The sequence below is a fragment of the Oncorhynchus tshawytscha genome, linkage group LG10, assembly GCF_018296145.1.
Source record: "Oncorhynchus tshawytscha isolate Ot180627B linkage group LG10, Otsh_v2.0, whole genome shotgun sequence".
Taxonomy (NCBI): domain Eukaryota; kingdom Metazoa; phylum Chordata; class Actinopteri; order Salmoniformes; family Salmonidae; genus Oncorhynchus; species Oncorhynchus tshawytscha.
The window spans coordinates 27211937-27220016 of NC_056438.1; positions in this window are offsets into that span (position 1 = coordinate 27211937).

Sequence of the window (8080 nt, forward strand, 5' to 3'; positions counted from 1 at the left end):
CCCTCAGTTCTTCCCACAATAACCATTTTTCTCTCGTTCGTCCCCCATCCCCTTCTTTACCTTTTCCTTTTCCCAGGGGGAGGAAATGTCCTAGCGGGCAGTTATACATGGTCTGCATCTAATACAGAAGAAGTAAACTGACAGTTTCGGCACTTAAGCCATCCATCAAGATCCATCAACGCCACACAGACATGGCCACTCTGTTCCTGGGTTCGACCGGGGGCCCCTGAAAGTGCTGGGCCAGTGTTACGTAATGGGTGAACGATGCATGACTTATGTCCCAAAGCCCCTGGGCACCACACTCACTACTATACAGACTTCAGCACTCAGCCTGGAGCAGGAGGTCTTATGCTTACATTGCTGAGCAATACATTCATTGAACATTATAAGGGCCTCCATAATGCACTCTGATCTAGCACTAAACAACTACATTATGTCACCTGTTATAATCATTTGGGATGTGTTATTGTGGTAAGTGAGTGTGTTGGGCAATGTTGTTATATATGTTTAACATACAGTGCCTTCGGAAAGTATTCATGCCTCTTGACTTATTCTACATGTTGGTGTGTTACAGCCTTAATTCATCATTTAATAAATCAACGTTTTCCTCGCCCATCTACACACAATACCCCATAATGGCAAAATGAAAACCCGTTTTTATAAACTGTTGCTCATTTATTGAAAATGAAATACAGAAATATCTCGTTAATTTAAGTATTCATATCCCTGAGTATACATGTTAGAATCATATTTAGCAGCAATTACAGCTGTGAGTCTTTCTGGGTAACTCTCTAAGAGCTTTGCACGCCAAGATTGTACAATATATGCACATTATTATTTTTTAAATTCTTCAAGCTCTGTCAAGTTCATTGTTGATCATTGCTAGACAGCCATTTTCAAGTATGGCCATAGATTTTCAAGCCATTTTAAGTCAAAACTATAACTAAGTCACTCAGGAACATTCAGTGTTGTCTTGGTAAGCATCTCAAGTGTATATTTAGCCTTGTGTATATTTGGCCTTGTGTTTTAGGTTATTGTCCTGCTGAAAGGTGAATTTGTCGCACAATGTCTGTTGGAAAGGAGACTGAACCAGGTTTTCCTCTAGGATTTTGCCTGTGCTTAGCTCCATTCCGTTTCCTTTTATTCCCCAAAAGAACTGCCTAGTCCATGCCGATGACAAACATACCCATTACATGATGCAACCACCACCATGCTTGAAAACACGTGGAACTGAATGATATGTTCTATTGGACTTGCCCCAAACATAACTCGTTGTATTCAGGACATAAAGTTAACCTTTGTGCCCCATTTTTTTTTCAGTTGTACTTTCGTGCCTTATTGAAAACAGGATGCATGTTTTGGAATACTTTTATTCTGTACAGGCCTCCTACTTTTCACTCTGTCATTTAGGTTAGTCTTGTGGAGTAACTACAATGTTGTTGATCCATCCTCAGTTTTCTCCAATCACAGCCATTCAATTCTGTAGCTGTTTTAAAGTCACCAATGTCCTCATGGTGAAATCCCTGTGCTGTTTCCTTCCTCTCCGACAACTGAGTTAGGAAGGACTCCTGTATCTTTGTAGTGACTGGGTGTATTGATTAACCATCAAAAGTGTAATTAATAACTTCACCATGCTCAAAAGGATATTCAGTGTCTGCTTTTTTTTTTACCCATCTACCAATAGGCGACATTGGGAAACCTCCCTGGTCTTTGTAATTGAATCTGTGTTTGAAATTCACTGCTCGACTGAGGGACCTTACAGATAATGTGTGGTTTACAAAGATGAGGTAGTCACAAAACAATCATGCTGAACACTATTATTGAGTCCATGCAACTTATTATGTGACTTGTTAAGCAAATGTTTACTCCTTAACTTATTTAACTAATTGACTCAAGGAGTTTCAGCTTTTCATTTTTTACTAATTTGTAAAAATTGCTATAAACTTAATTCAACTTTGACATTATGGGGTATTGTGTGTAGGCCAGTGACATAAAATCTCAATGTAATCCATTTTAAATTCAGGCTGTAACACAACAAAATGTGGAAAAAGGCAAGGGGTGTGAATACTTTCTGAAGGCACTGTAACTTGTTGCATGAGAGGCAAGAAAAACAAAACCTGTGACATGCTTTTTGGGAGGGCTTCATTATCTATTCAAAGTGATTTCATAAAAATGTACTTTGTAAGTGATTGAGTAGTTGCAATTGGGAAACTTTCTCTTTTATAAACGAGCACTTTGCCAATATATTGGGTCCCAATTTCACACAAGGCAGTCATCAGAAGAATGATTCTGCCACAGTCTCGGATGTCATTACTTTTTCAACAGGCCCATGCAGTATTAACTAACCAGTGTTACATAAGTCTAATCAGGGAAGTAAGTGAAGGCTTCTAGAAACCTCCGCCGCACCACCAGCCGATTTCTCGTTCATCTTTAATTAAGCATAAGGTGCAGCGTTGATTCATCTGTACTCGACAAGATCTATTTTCAGCCGTCGTTGCCCACTCTCCGACACTCTCTGGGGAAGGAAGAGGGGAGTCTTTAAAAGAACGAAGGGCTATAAAAAATATCCTGGTAAAATGTGATTGTATTGAACAGCTCTACTTCCTTAAAGAATGGACCTGTTTAGTTTTTTGACATGTCAGGCAGGTATTAAAACCAGTTTGTTCCTATCTACTCAGCAATACTACCGTTCAAAAGTTTGGGGTCACTTAGAAATGTCCTTTTTTTTAAAAGAAAAGCACATTTTTTTGTCCATTAAAATAACATCAAATTGATCAGAAATACAGTGTAGACATTGTTAATGTTGTAAATGACTATTGTAGCTGGAAACGGCTGATTCTTTATGGAATATCTACATAGGTGTACAGAGGCCAATTTTCAGTGTTAGCTAATCCAAGTTGATCATTTTAAAAGGCTAATTGATCATTAGGAAACCCTTTTGCAATTATGTTAGCACAGCTGAAAACTGTTGTTCTGATTAAAGAAGCAATAAAATCTTCTTTAGACTAGTTGAGTATCTGGAGCATCAGCATTTGTGGGTTCGATAACAGGCTCAAAATGTCCAGAAACATGTTCAGGAGCCTTACTGGGTCATACGCACTACCCTCTGTAGTGCCTTGCGGTCAGAGGCTGAGTAGTTGCCATATCAGGCAGTGATGCAACCATTCAGGATGCTCTCAATGGTGCAGCTGTAGAACCTTTTGAGGATCTGAGGACCCATGCCAATTCTTTTCAGTCTCCTGAGGGGGAATAGGTTTTGTCGTGCCCGCTTCACGACTGTCTTGGTGTGCTTGGACCATGTTAGTTTGTTGATTATGTGGACACCAAGGAACATGAAGCTCTCAACCTGCTCCACTACAGCCCTGTCAATGAGAATGGGCGCATGCTCAGCCCTCCTTTTCCTGTAGTCCAAAATCATCTCCTCATCTCACGTTGAGGGAGAGGTTATTGTCCTGGCACCACACGGCCAGGTCTCTGACCTCCTCTCTATAGGCTGTTTCGTCTTTGTCGGTGATCAAGCCTACCACTGTTGTGTCATCGGCAAACTTAATGATAGTGTTGGAGTCTTAATCACATCGGCTGCAGAGAGCGTGATCACACAGTCGTCCGGAACAGCTGGTGCTCTCATGCAAGTTTCAGTGTTATTTCCCTTGAAGCGGAGCATAGAAGTAGTTTAGCTCGTCTGGTAGGCTCGTGCCACCGGGCAGCTCTCAGCGGTGCTTCCCTTTGTAGTCTGTAATGGTTTGCAAGCCCTGCCACATCCGACGAGTGTCAGAGCCGGTATAGTACGATTTGATCTTACCCCCTTAATAAACAAACAGCACGGCTTACAGTAGTGGCTCTATGTTTTGATGTTACTTTTTGCCCACTCCTGGTCCACATGTTGCTGTTTGACTTTTTCATATTTGCTGCCAGACACAACTGCCACGCTAGTCGAAATGAGTAGATCAAGGCGCAGCGTGCGTAGAGTTCCACATAATTTTAATAAACCGAAACCCACTGAACAAAAACAACAAACAACCAAACGAAACGTGAAGCTACTGTTGTGCACTCAGGCAACTAAATGTAGACAAGATCCCACAACACAAATGAGGAAAATGGCTACCTAAATATGATCCCCAATCAGAGACAACGATAAACAGCTGTCTCTGATTGGGAACCATATCAGGCCAACATAGACATACAAAAACCCCTATACATACAAAAACTAGAGTACCCACCCTAGTCACACCCTGACCTAACCAAAATGTATAGAAAAACAGAGATATCTAAGGTCAGGGCGTGACAACAACATGCCTGACCAGCTTAAACACTGGCTTGTGTCAGTGTATTTGGAGAGGCAAATACACAAGGCAAATACACATTTTGTGTTCAAATACAGTGTATTATGATGATTATTTGTGTGCCTGGCTCAACAGGTAGGCAGCACTTTCACAAGGAATCTGGGTGTGACACTGTTACAATGTTATTTAGACGTTATCAAACAGCAATATTTGGGGGCGATTGTGTAAAAAGAGCTGTCTACGTCTCAGTTTGTTAACCACAGCTGTGATTCGGATGCCATGGAAACAACCCCCTCCAGTCTGGCATCTATGGTAACCCCATTCCCCTTCCTGCATCAAAGCTGTGTATGGCAATATAACACCCACTTTGTCAGCTAGGGAACCACATTTTCCTAGCCCAAATATCATTAAGGTATTAAGGTATTGAATGGCTATGTCAGTTGTCATGTGGAGTGACGCCCTGTGTGACAGGGTGTGTATATACTATGACATGAAGTGCATACTGTTTTATGTAAGGGGAGTTTGTTAGTGTTCTCTCTGTGGTCAGCTCACTGTATTGTACAGTACAAGTGACTCTTCCTATACTGTTGCCTCTGGCCTGGTAGGATTTGCCTGTGATATGATCTGGGACAAAATGTCAAGGGCCCAGTGAGATAAGAGACAGAAAAACCGTAGCCAACTGCGCCCAGAATGAGGTCATCGTGCCGTCAGTGTTGTGACAGGGAGTCCTCAGGTTTGCAGTAACGCTTTGAACACAGCGACAGTGATATTGCATTTTGGTACACCAGAATTACATTCATTTCCAATGAAACGCTGCGTTTGCCTTGCAGCATTGCGTTGCAGAGACAGTTGCAGTGCGTTCGGTGTGGTGCATATGTTGGATGTATCGATTAGCGTCAAATTGTATGCGTGGACGGCTTGACAGAAATGGTAGCAGAAGGTGAATGTTGAACTTTTGTCGCACACATATCCAGATGATGCTGCGTTCTATTTTTCGCAACGACGCTGTCGGGGTGTTCGAAGCGTTAGTGGGAGTGTTTGTACAGCGTTTCTGAGGGTGAACATGCTGTTCCCATCTTTCCCCAGGTCATCCATTTACAGCCATTTGGCGGGCAGGCAGGCAGCCAGGCAGCCAGGCAGGCAGAGAGATGGACAAACAGGCAGACACAGACAGACCAAACAGGTAGGTAGTGGAGTGGCAGAGACAGCCTGAGTTTCTTTGGCACTTTTACTCTTAGTCACCTCTTTCCATTACAGTCGTTCCATTAAAAGCCCTGCCAAGGGAATATGTGATGGTCTACCTACTGCTGGAAGGGAACTCCTAGAGGAAGAAAATTAACCGAGCAATATTTTTCACATCTTATAGAGCAGCACCGTCTTCAAAAGCTTTTCTCAACAATAGACAATCATTTTCAAATTTTGTCTCTTCAAGACACGTCCATCCATAGTCTAAACATAAAGCAATTGAATAGGATGAGAGAGACAAAATGTTCCTGGAATAGACGATAAGCAGTTGCCCATATTCTCTGAGGGAATATTTCCATGCTGAATGATTTTTTCATGTAGCAAAGGTTTTCATTTCTGAGTTGAGTTCTCTTTTATAGCACAAAGTGAAAGTGACAAGTAATTATGGAGTTACATTTGCTTCGATTTTTAGACAAAAATCTATTTGGACAATTTGGACAAATTAGAACTTCAAAATAAATATGCCTCACGCCTCATATCCCTCCTAATAGAGCTGTAAACATGTGTGTCAAAGCACAAAACAAGTGTGATCCGGGTTAGTGTTGTGCAAATGGTGGGACTTTCAAAACAAATCAAATCAAACTTTATTTGTCACATGCGCCAAACACAACAGGTGTAGACTTTACCATGAAATGCTTACTTACAAGCCCTTAATCAACAATGTTCAAGAAAGAGTTAAGAAAATATTTCCCAAATAAACTAAAGTAAAAAATTATAAAAAGTAACACAATAAAATAACAATAACAAGGCTATATACAGGGTACCGTGTCAATGTGCAGGGACACAGGTTAGTCAAGGTCATTTGTACATGTAGGTGGGGGTAAAGTGACTATGCATAGATAAACAGCAAGCGGAAGCAATGTAAAAACAAATGAAGGGGGGGGGGTCAATGTTCAGCAGTCTTATGGCTTGGGGGTAGAAGCTGTTTGGTCCTAGACTTGGCGCTCTGGTACCACTTGACATGTGGTAGCAGAGAGAACAGACTATGACTTGGGTGACTGGAGTCTTTGACAATTCTTTGGGCTTTCCTTTGACACCGCCTAGTATATAGGTCCTGGATGGCAGGAAGCTTGGCCCCAGTGATGTACTGGGCCGTACGCACTACCCGTACAGCCACGTCAATGTTAATGGGGACCTGTTCGGCCTGCCTTTTCCTGTAGTCCACAATCAGCTCCTTTGTCTTGCTCACATTGAGGGAGAGGTTGTTGTCCTGGCACCACACTGCCAGGTCTAGGCTGTCTCATCGTTGACGGTAATCAGGGCTACCACTGTTGTGTCGTCAGCAAACTTAATGATGGTGTTGGAGTCGTGTTTGGCCACACAGTCGTGGGTGAACAGGGAGTACAGGAGGGGACTAAGCACGCACCCCTGAGTGGCCCCAGTGTTTAGGATCAGCATGGCAGACATGTTTTTGCCTACCCTTACCACCTGGTGGCGGGTTAGTGTTGGGCAACTGGTGGGATTTTCTCTTTATTTTGTGGTTGTCTGGATCACAATAATTGTTTGTTTAATTTAGCCTGGGAGAAGAAAGTTGGAAATGATGATGTGTGTGGTTGGGGAACTTAATGAAATGACATAGCTTTCTGTTTTTCCTTTAGGGCTAATTGTGTTTTTCAGTCCAGCTCTAACGTTTCCTCATAATGCAACATTCATGCATCTGGGTATTCCCTAGATATCCCTACTTCCTCCTCCTTGATATCCGAGCAGTGTTCCTGGTGCTGGTTTTCATTTGAGCAAACTATCTTGAGGTAGCCTGGGTTCCAGATCTGTTTGTGCTCTTACCAACTCCACTGCTCATTGTCAAGCCAAACATGTTTGTCATGACAATTAGAGAAAATTAGTTGGCCTGATAGAACAAACAAACCAGGCTAATCTTGAGGTGTAATTACTCACCAACATTAACACATGGAGAAGAAGTGTGTCTGTACCATACTGCACCAATGACATGAGGCAGTCACACTTGACACTTTCAATTCTATACATAGCATAGACACTGGAGCCTGAGGCAGAACTTTGTGATAACAAGAATTAATGTAACATAACATGGGTTTGAATGGAGGAGTGTCACTCAGCATGACTCCCTCTCTCTTTCTCTCTCGCTCTCTGTAGAGGTGGTAATCCCTCGGTTTCCAGTGGCAGGTCGTCAGGTATCCGAGCAGAGGAAAGGGCATGGGGGTAGTGGACAGCTCACACACCGTCATCGCGTGGGAACAGGCGCGATAGAGGTGGGGACAGGGGAGAGGTACACCAGAGATGACAGCTTTCATCCCTCTTATCGCTGTGTGTCAGAGATGTGTGGAGGAAAAGAGGGGCTACATTAGAAAGTGGCAAGTAGTCCTTTGTGAGTCATAGGTTAAAGTGAGTCTGAAATCGTAGAGCACCAAGACGGACCCATATTATTACCTTTCCCTGTAATAGGGATTATTGACCGAGTAGTGCCTGATTGAAAATAGCAACCACATTGTCATCAAAGTTGTCATGAGAGTGGTTCATGTTCAAAATATTTTTATTTTCTTTTGCGCCTGGTCTTTTTCATACTCTGTTAGACTGTT